This window comes from Strix uralensis, chromosome 22 (assembly GCF_047716275.1).
Source record: "Strix uralensis isolate ZFMK-TIS-50842 chromosome 22, bStrUra1, whole genome shotgun sequence".
NCBI lineage: Eukaryota > Metazoa > Chordata > Aves > Strigiformes > Strigidae > Strix > Strix uralensis.
In genome coordinates, this window is record NC_133993.1 from 7,919,307 (window position 1) to 7,932,182 (window position 12,876).

The 12,876-nt window shown below is 40.6% G+C and overlaps 1 protein-coding gene across 10 annotated transcripts in view; it reads left to right on the forward strand.

Moving 5' to 3' along the window:
• Positions 1-12,876, forward strand: part of TANC2 (tetratricopeptide repeat, ankyrin repeat and coiled-coil containing 2) — a 290,476-nt gene that overhangs the window by 107,192 nt on the left and 170,408 nt on the right. The gene's annotated exons all lie outside the window — the stretch shown is intronic.

Genomic DNA, 12,876 nt, shown 5'->3' on the forward strand with positions numbered 1-12,876 from the left:
GCAAGCAGGGATGCAGAGGAGGCAGGTATGTGTTCTGAGAAGTGCATGAGGTAATGGGTGTTATGCAAATACCTCAACTTGCCAGACAACCCAGGGCTGCTGTTTTGTCCATAAATGTCGATGTAGGGATTAAGTGTGGGAGGTCTTATCTCTACAGAATTGAATTCTCCCAGGCAAGCAGTTGGACCATATCAGTACAGTGATGCAGTTGGATTACTGGGTATGTTTACTGTATAAGCAGTTTAGTTCCATTAAAAGGATTGGGGTTTTTCTGTTGATCCTGGGAGAATAGCAACTTTATTGTTATTTGGGGCTATAGTCTTTGCTTGAGATTTTGCCCAGCCTTTTGCCACTAACATCCATAAAGATCATGAAGTGGGTGAGTTTTACATTTTAAGGAGCAAAAGTGGCAGCATGCTCATGTTTTATAGTATGAACTACTTCAGTTTTGATTGTTCAGTGCTATTTAAATTCAGAAACGCCATGAAATGACTATGAAAAAGGAAGGGTTTTATTTGTCAGCATCTGTGTTTAAAGCCTGTGTAAACAGTTTAAAGATGTGTATACTCTAACAGAATACGACAGCACAAAGATATATAGATACCTCTGTCTCCTCACCTCACACAGCTAATTGCTGCTAGTCGGGCGGTCACAAGCTTTTACCAAGTCTCCCTCGTTTGTTTTCCTTAATTACAGTTTCCCATTCAGCCTGTGTTCTCATTAAATATATGTGTTTACCTGCAGAGCAGCATGCATGGTGAGGGAAATGGGGGATGATGTTACGCCTGCTTGCTTTTATTCATGTATATAATTGCATTTCTGTGGTGGTGGTATAGTGTCATTCAAATGATCAATGTAGTGCAAGTTGTTAACAGTTTACAGCTAAATTCTGTCCCTTTCCTCCACTTTTAACTTTTGCACATTCCAGTCAGTGCCAGACTGTGTCCTTAACGTGCTGCAATACGGGGTGCTGGGAGCCATGGGAAAAGTCAGTTCCGGAGCATAAAGCACTGGGACGTAAAATGCCTCCGAAAGAGGATGGGTTTGTAGTTCTCCATAAATCCATGGGCTCTGCGATTATTGTCAGCGGAGGAGTTTGGGGCTTTAAATTTTATTTTAAAAGATGTTTCAAATGATCTTCCGTGAGCTGCGGTCTGAATTTAAACAAATCTCTGGAAGCCAGAATGAATGCAAAGCCAGACTGATGATCATACGGAGTTTTTTCTGGGGCTGTGTATTAAATTCACAATTTTCAAAGACTCAGGAGTGCTGAATGCAAGGGAAGGTAAGGGGGGGTGCAAACTATTTGATCATACTATCAGTGGGATAATTAATAGTAGAGAATCAGATTTGAGGTCGTACACACAGGGGAGCATGTACATACTTGTATCTAGTGGAAGGTGTCCCTGCCCGTGGCGGAAGGGTTGGAACTAGATGGTCTTTAAGGTCCCTCCCAACCCAAACCACTCTGTGATCCCATGAAATCAGAAAATAATGTCTTAGATGAAAGTGGTGGCAAAAAGGTTGTGTTACCAGTTTAATACTGTGACTAAAAGGGCTAATGAAGTATATGAGTATGTGTCAAGACATTCTTAAGTAGGATGAGAGAGAAGGTGGTGATTTTTTTATTTTTTTTAATGCTAGGCATAGGTGAGGTCAGTATGCTGCCCTACAGTCAGTGCTGATGTCAGCATTTCAAAAAAGGGCTTGCAAAATTAGGGAGAATAGTGAAAGCTGTAACAGGCAGCAGGTGCAGGGACTGAAACGTCACAGCCTGGAAGAACAGGAGTTCTGGGTGTGAAGGTTATCAGAAAGGGAGAGCTGACTTAACTGTGCTGTACAATACTTTGATGAAAATATGGGTATAGGGTCACTCAGTCTAATAGAGGGATGTATAACATGCAGCATATAGCACAAACCGAAATGAGAACTGGGAATGATGAAGAAAGGCACAGTGCTTTAACAGGATGAACAATCATTGACGCTGACTGAATGGAAGTGATTTTTTGGCAGCAGAGGAGCAGATGCTTCAGTCAAACATAAATGAATGAAAATATGTGGCTTCTACGCTGGAGGAAGTCAGGCTAGGTCATCTAGTGGGCCTGCCTGGGTTTTAACATTAATCTTATTAGAAGAGATAAATAATTCTCAAGCAGAAAACCAGCAGTATGTGTCTGTGTGTATACATATATGTATGGGGGTGTGTGTATATATTTTTATATATATTAAAAAAAATACCACTCAGTTGCCTGTGAGGAAGGTGTCTTGCCTGCTCTTAATGTGCTAGTTGCATGGGCTGGCTTCTTGCTGAAGACTGCTCTCAAGCCCTCCGTTTCTGAGAGGCTTGAAAATTGCTTCTCAGGAAACAAATATTTGTTTGCATTAGCTTTGCAGTCCTCTGTAGATCTGTGAAAGTAAATACAGTGTTCCCTAATGTTTCTATTACAATGTGCAAAAGCACTTGAGTTATTATGTGTTCTTTACCTTAAAGAAGCTGAATCTGTGAAAGCCTGAAAAGAATTAGATCATCAGATGAATTTGTACCTGCCCATAAAGCCAAAATACTTTGACATATGATTTGGTCATTATGTATTCGGGTTAAGTTTCCCTCCTTTTGATTTCTGCTCCGTCTTTGCTGGAAACCTTTTGAGTTTATTACGACTGTATCAAATCTTGTTTCATCTTTATGACTAAGCTAAACTTAAATGTGCATCAGCCTATCTTGAGGCATTTGCATTTTTTTCTCTTGACCTTGCAGCGTTGGCTGACTGCTTACAGCTTTGTGCTAATGGGTGATAATGCCCAGAGCCCAGGGAGGGGCTGATACTGCCCTGCCTTCAGCACTGCCACCATGTATGGAGCTTTTTTTGGAGCAGGAGAAAGAAATTGGAACAGTTGGGGTTTTGTTTGAGGTTTTTTTTTTTTCTTTTTTTCTTTTCCACTTGTGACCTACTGTGAATTTGCAAATGGGGTACAAAGCTGAAACTAAGTCTCCTTTCATTTCATCAAGGACAGGTTCTTTTGTGCAGTCCTAATTTGCGTGCTCATTTAAATTTTCTGATAAGTCAAATATTAATCATTAAATATTCTCTTACCTGAAATCTGTAGATTACTTTAAGACAGGGCATAGTGTTAGGAATTCTTCAGAATTTTCCATCTGCATCTCCAAACAAATAGTAATTATTTTTTTTTTTTAAAGTCTGAATGCCACTTAAAATAATGGATGGTTTGAATTCTGATTATAATTTCACGTGGTTCTGTAATACGCTGTGCATCTTCTGCATTTTGTGAGTTTTATACAATTAGTCTGTCTAGCTTTTTAATAGCTGCCTGCTTGAGGAAGCTAACACAAAAACTTAGTCATAATTTATTTAATCAGCAGAACAGCTGTTTCACTGCAAACTTTCATTTAATAAACTTCAAAGTTTGTCTACATAAATAGAATAATTTTAGCACTAACAGGTTTCTCCATAATCTTCTGTATAGCAGTAATTTTTAAAGTGTAATTATTTTACATAATGTAATGCTATGCAAAACTTGGCCTCATTAAATTAAATGCTCAACAGTTTTTCAATTTTAAATTGCCAAGCAAAACAAAGATAAGTATAAACAATTTTTTTAGCAGATAATTTACACCTCATCCAGGTAGTGGGGCAGCGTGAGGGAAACATAACAGCTAATTAAGTAATGATAGCAAAGGCAGATGAACTGAATGTAAAGTCACTGCTGCGCCTGGTCACAGGCAAGATTACAAATGCTTTTGACAATTTAAATCAACATACAAGTGAAATATATCTGTGCATGTGGTCTTGGTTTAGTTTAAGTCCTAAACTGTTGATTTGGGTTATGTTGATACATTTTCAGGTAAAACCAGCTTGGTTGCACAGCAGTAAATGGAACGGCGCTGGCACGCATGTCTGCACAAATATCTTCAGAAGGTTATCAGCTAAATTACTCCGGTGAAAAATTGCACCCTATAACTGATACAGTCATGCTGAAAGAAAAGCTGGCTAGGATAAAGAAGAACAAAATAAAAAGTTAGACTGAAAGTAAGAGGGGACTCGGTCCCTGTGCAGCACAGCAAGGCGAGCGGGCACCGCTGGGGCCCCGTCCACGCAGGGACCACAGTCCAGTGGGTTCCCACTCTGAGTCAGTCTCACTTTTAGCGTTGCCAGTGGGTTTCCTTGGCCAGGCTCAATCCTGGTTTGAGGTTGTTCTTGTGGCTTTGTGTCACGCCGAGCCCGAGACGTGCCCAGTTCGCTGGTGGGTGTGTTGGGGCTGCGCTGGGTCTTCGGTGCTCACGGAGGAGTCCCGGCTCTGCCCGCGGCTGCCAGGGTCTTCCTCCAGCTCCTTCCGTGCATGCAAGTGTTAGAGATCACTTGGAGAAGGAAATGGAAATTACTCAGCCTAACAAAGTTCTCCTATATGAAATCCTCGGATTAACACTCCTTTCCTTGCCAAGTCCTGCCTGTAACTGTGAACTGGGTGTGAAAGAGCAGGAGCAGGTTCTGCAGCAGCCACTGAGACACCCGGGTGGTTTTACCCGCAGAAATGCATCTCCAGTTATAGGTAGTGATTGTCTGTTATTAACGCGAAGGTGAAGTCCCAGCTAACTAACTACCATATGAAGGCAACAGTGTTATCAAGATTGAGGCCCATGGAGGAAAAATTGTCCATTCCTGAAATGCTGTTGAATGAGCCTCAGAGGACCCAGCAGTCCTTGGATGTTCAGGCATTGGTTGGTAGATCTTAATTTCACCTAAAGGACTCCAGCATCTCTGCCAGCCTTCTCTGTAGAAGTGTAGTGCTGTTCTCCAGAGCTTTCTCTTTCTGGGTGTGTGACGAGTTATTGGGGTGACATTGCCTGCTTTTCTCCAGGGAGGGAGGAGGCCGTTTGTCTGGAAAAGAAGCAGCAGAATGCCCTGTGGCTGATGGTTCTGGGTTGTGCTGTGCTAAGTCTTGTTTCTCATGTGAAAGATCAGGCCATGTTTTGGAAATTTGATGGTTCTTTGCCGTGTTATACGTATTCCGGTTAAGTAAATTTTCCTCATCAGCTTTCTGCAAAAGCAGCTTGTTCATGATTCCTTATCCCTGTGGCCTGCTGGAGTGGCACCCCAGCCATGGGATTTCTCGCTTCTCCTGTCTTTTCATTGCAAAGTTTCCTGGCGTTGTACGGTTTTAGCTAACCTCTGATACAGATTCTGGGTTTGAATTTTGTGCCATCTGCTGTCGTCAAATGCTTATTTCCGTGGTGGTAAGATCGAGGCAGAGCATGTGAAAACAAAGCATCAGACTATGTTTACCAGTTTTCTAATGATTTCTTTTTCCTCAAGAATAATGCAGGGGTTTTGCCGTAAGGCAATCGCTTTCAGTAATTTTACAACATTTTGCCCTTAAGCTATTGATTATTTCCCATATAAATAACATATTAATTGTTTCTGATTTGCTATCTCTGTGAGAATCTTTACTTGTAGTTTTTTATCTCCTCTCTAATTGCTCTGTTGCTGTACACTTTAATAGCATTATATGATCAGGGTAAACCTCCGTTTCCATTAGATGACAGGTTGGTTATTGATCTGCGCTCCGTGACTTGCATTTCTTTGAGGAGTGGGTTTCTTACTTCACAAAATGCTCTTTCAAACGGATAGCTTACGTAGCAGAACTTGCTGCAATATTGATGCAAGGTAAGTTCTTTGTTTCTAAAATTGTTTTCTTTCGCTCCAGCAGCTTTTTGCCCTTGTCTGTGAACATTTCATTCTCCTTTAAAAATGATGGAGGAGAAGGGAATGTATTCTTCCCTCCTAGAATGTGAGTAATCCACATTTTAATTGGCAAAAAGTGTTTATAAGCCATCACGCGTAATGTGCTAGTACTAGATTGATTGTACCTCCTGGTTGATAAATCAAAAAAAAAATACTATAAAGAGCTGCTGTAATTGTATTAATTAGAGAGATTTATGTCTGGTCTCTGCAAAGCAGTTTATGATGCTGAGTACAACTCAGCAGCAGCTTGCTTGGGCTGGTGCTGCAGCGACAGACTGCCATGGCATCCCTTGGCATGGGCAACCTTGTTCCTGGACAACCAGAGATGAGGTGCTAATGCTTTGCTATGCCTCCATTTCCTTTTTTAGACCCTTTTGCATTGTTCCTAACTAAATTCAGCATTGTGCAATACTTGAGTCTTTCATAGTGGTGCAGGGGTTGCTGTGTAACTTTAGGCTGTGTGGTGTTGTAAAGTGCCATCTAAAATTAATGTAGGATTATCTAGACATAGTTCAGTGGATAGGAAATCTGGTACTGGTACGAAGTGGTGCTACGTATCTGTGTATTGCTTTTATCTTTTGGGAGAAATTTATTGAATACTTAGTTTCTTTAAAGCCCTGTCTGTGTTTCTTTGTAAATGTGTGTGTATATATATATGTGTGTATATATATATGTATCGTTACTACTACTTGAGTAGTATCTGGAAAGTAAGTTTTAGAAATAATTACTCATTCTTCCAACTGAACAGAGCTGTTAACCTCTTTTTGTATTTTACTGTATAATTGCCTTAAGTAGGAGATTGGTATTTATGATCACAGGACACGTATTGTGACTGCATACATCTGTGAAGTTTTTTCTGTTGCAGTTCAGAGCCACCGGAGCCGTAAGAAAGATGATTCCTGATGCTTCCTGAGGATGTTTGGGTTGTATTATTCCTACTTTAGTGTTTAAGCATAACTTTTAAAATTTAGTTATTCGGATTCCAGGAGGTAACAGACTGGAAGAAGGATTTTGCTTGCTTTTGGAGGAAATACCTTTGATAGGAAGTTGTGTTTCTAAAAACATCGGTAGTGCATTCACTGGAAATGGAATGGAAGAATTAATTCAGCTGCAGTATGAGAGTGCAGAATGCAACACGAGCTGATGATGGAAAATAATACTCAGTGTTACCTCTGTGTGAGAAAACAGTGAAATGCTAAGAAATACAGTGTTTTCAGATGGGATTCTCTGTTTTCTTCTCCCTTTCATTTTTCCTTAGTTACCTTACTGTAATTTCACTAGCACAGACTCAAACAGTAGTTAAACGACTTCCTTCAGTACCAAACCCCACATTGTTTGGAGAGTGATAACAGTTTTGATACCAGCCTGTCTCAAGTATGTTTAATTGGGACAATACCAGGGTGATCATCACAGGCACGCTTCAAGCTGGAAGACCTCCATTTCAAACTGCGTGTTAAATGTGACAAATTCTACTACAGAAGTGCTGGTACACTGCCCAAATTCAATTTCCTGTAGTAAGTCATAGATGAATCAATATAGTTGACCAAGGTAATTGAATTAAGTCCATCTGGGTAGGCAAAGCCTTGTAGTCCACAGGTAGAAGCAGGGACTCACAGTCTGAACAGCACCGCTGACTGTCATTGATTTACTCTGTGATCTTGGGAAGATCACTTAGAGGAGCAGTAGCAACACTGCCTGCTTGTGGGGCAAAATTAACGTTGTTGTAGCTATGAAACTAATTAAAGGTGTAGGAAGGACGCACTGGCTGTGGCAGCTCTAACTATAAAATATGGTGTACTAGCGTTACACAAGAAAAACAAGTTTGGAGTTCTAAGAACAAGGTAAACTTTTGTAAGTTCTTGAAATACTTGGCTTGGGATTTTGGTAGGTTGTGCTTGTGCTTTCCTGGGGAGGTAGGGCAGCCACTGAGCAGAGCATCTCAGAGGCAACAGCAGGAGCTGGCCTTGTCGTGTGAAGCGTCCCCACGCGTGAAGCGTCCCCACGCCTGAGCCCGTGCGTGCATACGGGGAGCATCGCCTGGTCTGAGGGGGGTCAGGGCTCTGGGGAATTCCCAGGGAAGGAGCTTGGTGGCATTTGGATTCCCATGGGTTCAGCCAAGGCCAAAATGACATTTTCAGCATGTTGGTTACAGGTTTGGGGGATTTTGGAGCCTTTTTCCTATGCAATAGGACTTTGTATCCATAATAAATCCCTTTCACTGTTCTCCTTCTGCCATCGTTCAGGGACTGCTGAGTGCTAGCAGCAGACTGCCTGTCATCAGACCAACCTATTTTGAGCTTCATCCACTTGTACTAATTTCTCAACTAATTTTAGGACAGATGACCACTAAGCCATTCTAAAAATGCTGTTTGAGCTTTTAATTAGAGGAGCACGCACAAACGCAAAGACAAAATTTACCCTACAAAATAGGTAACTCTTGTAACTGTTAAGAAAAGCATATGTTGTATATAGTATTAATTGTTTTTAATTACATTTTAACATATTCAGTCAGTTGGAATAATTAGTATATCTGTCATGCTTTTTATTTGAAGCTGAAAATGCTTGTGGTTGCTAAAGGTCCCAGACAGCCCTATTAGAGTATACAAGTATTTTATAATTTACAGATGGAGAGGGAAGGCATGTTGAGTCAGTGATGACAAGGAGGGAATTCGGAAGTCAGTCGTCGCTGATCCTCCTTCGTCCTTACCCCTTCCCTCGTTGCCAATGTGTGTGTACACTTCCCCACCAGACACCGAAAGCTCTCACATGCAGAACAAAGGGTTTTCCCACCTCATAACGAGTTTTAAAAAATGAAGGACTGTACTGTCTGTAGAGTTGTTCTTTGATCACCTTTTTGAAATGTTCGGGTTATTTTTATGTTTTCCTACCCCTTCCCCCCAGTTTATTATTATGTCTATTCAGACTGGAAGGTGTAACAGTTCATAACTCATTCTGCTTGTGTGTGCTACCCCAGATTTAATCTGTGCTAATTCAGTTTGAAAGTCAGACCTCCTTATCACAAAATAGAGGAGACCACATCTTTCAAATGACTACAATGATACTTTGTTCTGCTCAAGAAAAGAAACAACTTGTGCTTTAATGTAAATGAAAACATGTTTGTTTTCATATCTTTCTGTTTAACTTTTAGCTCTAGATTGTGCCCCACAGGAGCTGCTGGGTTTACTGAATAAGGATAATTGAAGCTGTTTCCCTGCCATGGAAGCTCCTCTGGGCATTGTGGCTGAGGCACGTTTACGATGAGTTGGAGGAAGCCTGAGGCACGCCCGGGCAGTGGGAGAGAGCCCACATGCGTGTCGGAGCAGCTGGGGAGGTCCTTGGGAGGTGGCAAGGCCTGGGGAGGAGAAACTGCTGCTGGGAGGGTGGGAGCGGGGTGCCTGGGAAGGGTGTGCCTTCTGCTCCTCCAAGCAGTTAGGAAGGTGGGTTTCCATTTCACCATGGTTGGAATAACACAGGGATAGTCACAGCAGGGAGAAGCTGTATTTGGAGAGGGGGAAGGGCGAAGGGATGGTCCCATCTCCCTTCCCTCTGCACCAGAGCAGGGTTGACACAGTGTGCGGCTGTTAACTACTTCAGAGTGACTTCTCCAACTGGCTGATTCTTCCCAAATACCTAATTATGGGCATCTTTAACAAAGTTCCTTTTAAGATCACAGAATCGTCTTGGTTGGAAAAGCCCTTGAAGCTCCTCCAGCCCCACCATGAACCTCACCCTGACCGTTCCCAACTCCACCAGATCCCTCAGCGCTGGCTCAACCCGACTCTTCAACCCCTCCAGGGATGGGGACTCCCCCCCTGCCCTGGGCAGCCCATTCCAACGCCCAACAACCCCTTCTGCAAAGAAATCCTTCCTAAGAGCCAGTCTGACCCTGCCCTGGCGCAGCTTGAGGCCATTCCCTCTTGGCCTGTCACTTATTACTTGGTTAAAGAAGATAACACTCAGTCACTCCAAGCTACAAATTCTAGTATGTTAGATCAAAAATGCTCTGCTATGGAGCAAACTGCCTACTCAGCCAGTAGCAGGAGCAGCAAGGAACAAGGCTCAAATGTTGACACCTTGCTTGAAACATTTTCTTTCCGTGCCAGCTTTCCAGCATGAGTTGTCTGCGCTGCAGATGTTGGAAGTTTGGATTCCAAGGTGTGTTCCTCGGGTCAGAGTTACATTTTTGTTGTATGAACTAATGGTGATTTGCTGCTGAAGAGCCTGTCATTTGTGAAAGAGAAATGCTTGGGAAAGACCCCTTGGGCTTAGAGAAATTGCCCGGGCAGTGGTGGTGGTGCAGTTTGCTTTTAAGAAGGAAAAATTCAGGGGAGAAAAGATCCAGATTGTTACAACCTGTGGAGGCAACGTCCCTTATTTACCCTGTTAACCTCATTTATCTTCTGGGTGTCACATGGTTTGTTAACAAGAGGTCTTCATCTACTTGTCAGAACAAAAATAAAAGAAAATGCAAAATGATGCAATAATAATATTTGCTAGATGATGCTCTGAGTTATTAGGTCTTCTGATTTAATAGCAAAGCAGATGTTTTGTCTGAAATAAATGTCGTATTGACTGTGTTTTCCATCTCCTGTGTACAAGGATAAATTTTAAATTTACTCTAAAACAATTATCAAAATAGTATTTTAAGTATTTGCTTACAAATTCTGAGAAAAATGTGTTTTCTATCATCAAAACAATATTCCGTCCAGTTATTAAACATATTTATTGTCTTGTAAAATAGATAATGTTTACATTTAATCCCACATCAGTGAAGTTATTTCTGATTCTGGTGGTTTGATCCAAGCCACCCATTGCGATTCCTCAGCCTTTATTGAGTAGGTGGATAAAATTCCATCTCTTGTGTCCGTGTTTGTGTTTCCTTACAATGACTTCTAAAGAGGCGAGCGCTTATTTTTCTCCTCTCTGAAAGTTGTAACTGCGGCTTCTTTGTCTGCTCATCCTGGGTGATTCTGTATTACCCCCATAGGAGCTGGAAACATAATTTCAGAAAAATAATTATAAGTTGATGCACATAGATTGCTGCAAATTAGTACCTTTCTGATTCAGTGACAGTAAACATTACATTCAGCTGATTACTTCCTACACTGCCCCATTAACTTTTATGTAGTTTCCAAAAAGACCAGCTTTACATTTATTTAAATTATTAAAATAGTGAACAAGTGAAGCTACTTCTATCCCTTTTAGTAACTAGACTGAAAAATTGTTCATCAAAACAGTTTTAGGGACAAGTACTGAAAATTTGAACAGTAAATCTAAACAAAATTACTCAGCTAAAATGCAGTGAACTTAAATGGCTTATTTGGCTGAAATTTTAGAAGCACTGATGTTATTTAACCCAAATCTCACTGACAGTGAATGGAGCTTAAGGAGTCTGAACAAGTCCAATTCTTTTGAAAATTCGTTTCACTAATCTAATTTTGTATTGAGTTGGCATCCTGTCATTTTTTTCTTGGTCCTGTTTTTAAACGAATATGCTTTTTTTTTAAGGAGAAGGATTACAGTATATATTTGATGCACTTAAAGATGGCTACATTAGGGAAATTAAGAGTTATGGTGAATTTTTTATTCTATCTAAAAGACAGATGGATGTTTCAGACCTTTTTAAATCAGCAGGTTACGAATAAAATTAAAAAGATGTCACTGAAATCTTCAGTGTGAAAATGCATGCTTCCAACGGACATTTTTGAACAACCAATCTTGATATTATGAATTGAGTGGTTGTAGATGGACTTCTGGGTGATCTTTTGCATTCACCTCGGCTCCTCAGAGTACATCTGCTTACGCTCTTTCTCACAGCCATTTGGACAAATTAAAGAATGATGTTTTCCCTACAGATTGCTTTCTCCTCTTGAGATTGTTTCTTAATGAGCTCAGATACAATACAGGTACTGAGGGTAGCCGGCCTCTGTTTATAAATTTGGATAATGTACTTATTAGTGCCATTTTAAAGTGCAGGAAGTATAAAGTGCACGCGTATTTTTATAGTTATGGATAAATTCTGTATTGTAATTTCATAAGCTTTAGTGGAATAACCAAGCCAGCATTTGTACTCATATTCTGGTCTTTAGGTGTATTAACAAAGTAGCAATAATACTGGGTTTCTGCATGCCATTATGCCCTGTTACAGCCATGACTCCAGGAATAATTTGTTCATAATGTTGAACATTTTATGATATTTAAGGTTATTTTCAAACCATGGACTCAACTGGAGTCAGCGCATACCTTATGTCAGTACTGACTCCTCATTTGCTGACTGCTCCTATGTCCAGTGGGACTATATTTAACATATAACGAGGTAAAACCCCTTATCTATATTAAATGTATATTAATTTTCCACTTCAGCTAAAGTATTTCAAAAGCCAGCCTGGCATTTTCCATTTTCCTAACTATTAGCGTTTTGTTCACAAAAAAAGGAAGAAAGTCTGTTGATGGCCCATGGATTAACAATAACCAACTGCAATATTAGATTTATGAAAACATTTCTGTGAGTTCCATCTCCCATTGCTTTGCATAATAAACTGCACAGCTGGAAAGCTTTTGTTGTTTTGTTGGATGTTGTTGTTTGGTTGTTCTGGGGGAGCTTTTTGTATCAGGGCAGTGATGTCATTGAGGTGGGCTTTTTCCTTTTTGACATTTTGAAATGTCACTGCTCAGCTTACCACTGAAAAATAGCTGCTTTTGGTGTGTGCTCTCAACCAATGAATGAAGATACGTTCATCCGGTGTGTGTAAAAGTCTAGGAATTTGAAGTAGTTTATATATTTAACATTAATTACAGAAAAATAATTCTACGCAGAAGTAGTATGCCTTGTGTGTCTTTTATGATTTGTTTGAATTGCCAGAGCTGTTCATAAGGGACTCAACATGTTGGAAAGTGGTTGGGGAGCTCTTTTTTTAATGATATGGCAATTAATAACCCGGGTCTGTCCTATAGTTCCAGCAGTAAAAAACTTCCACCCTCAACACCCACAACCACCCCCACTCCTGCCCAGCACTCTCCCTGGGGCGTTGTTTTGGTGGGGGTAGATGCTTTATTCTGTGAGTAAAATAATGCAGATCTTAATAATTTTTATTGTAATAATTTTTATAACAAT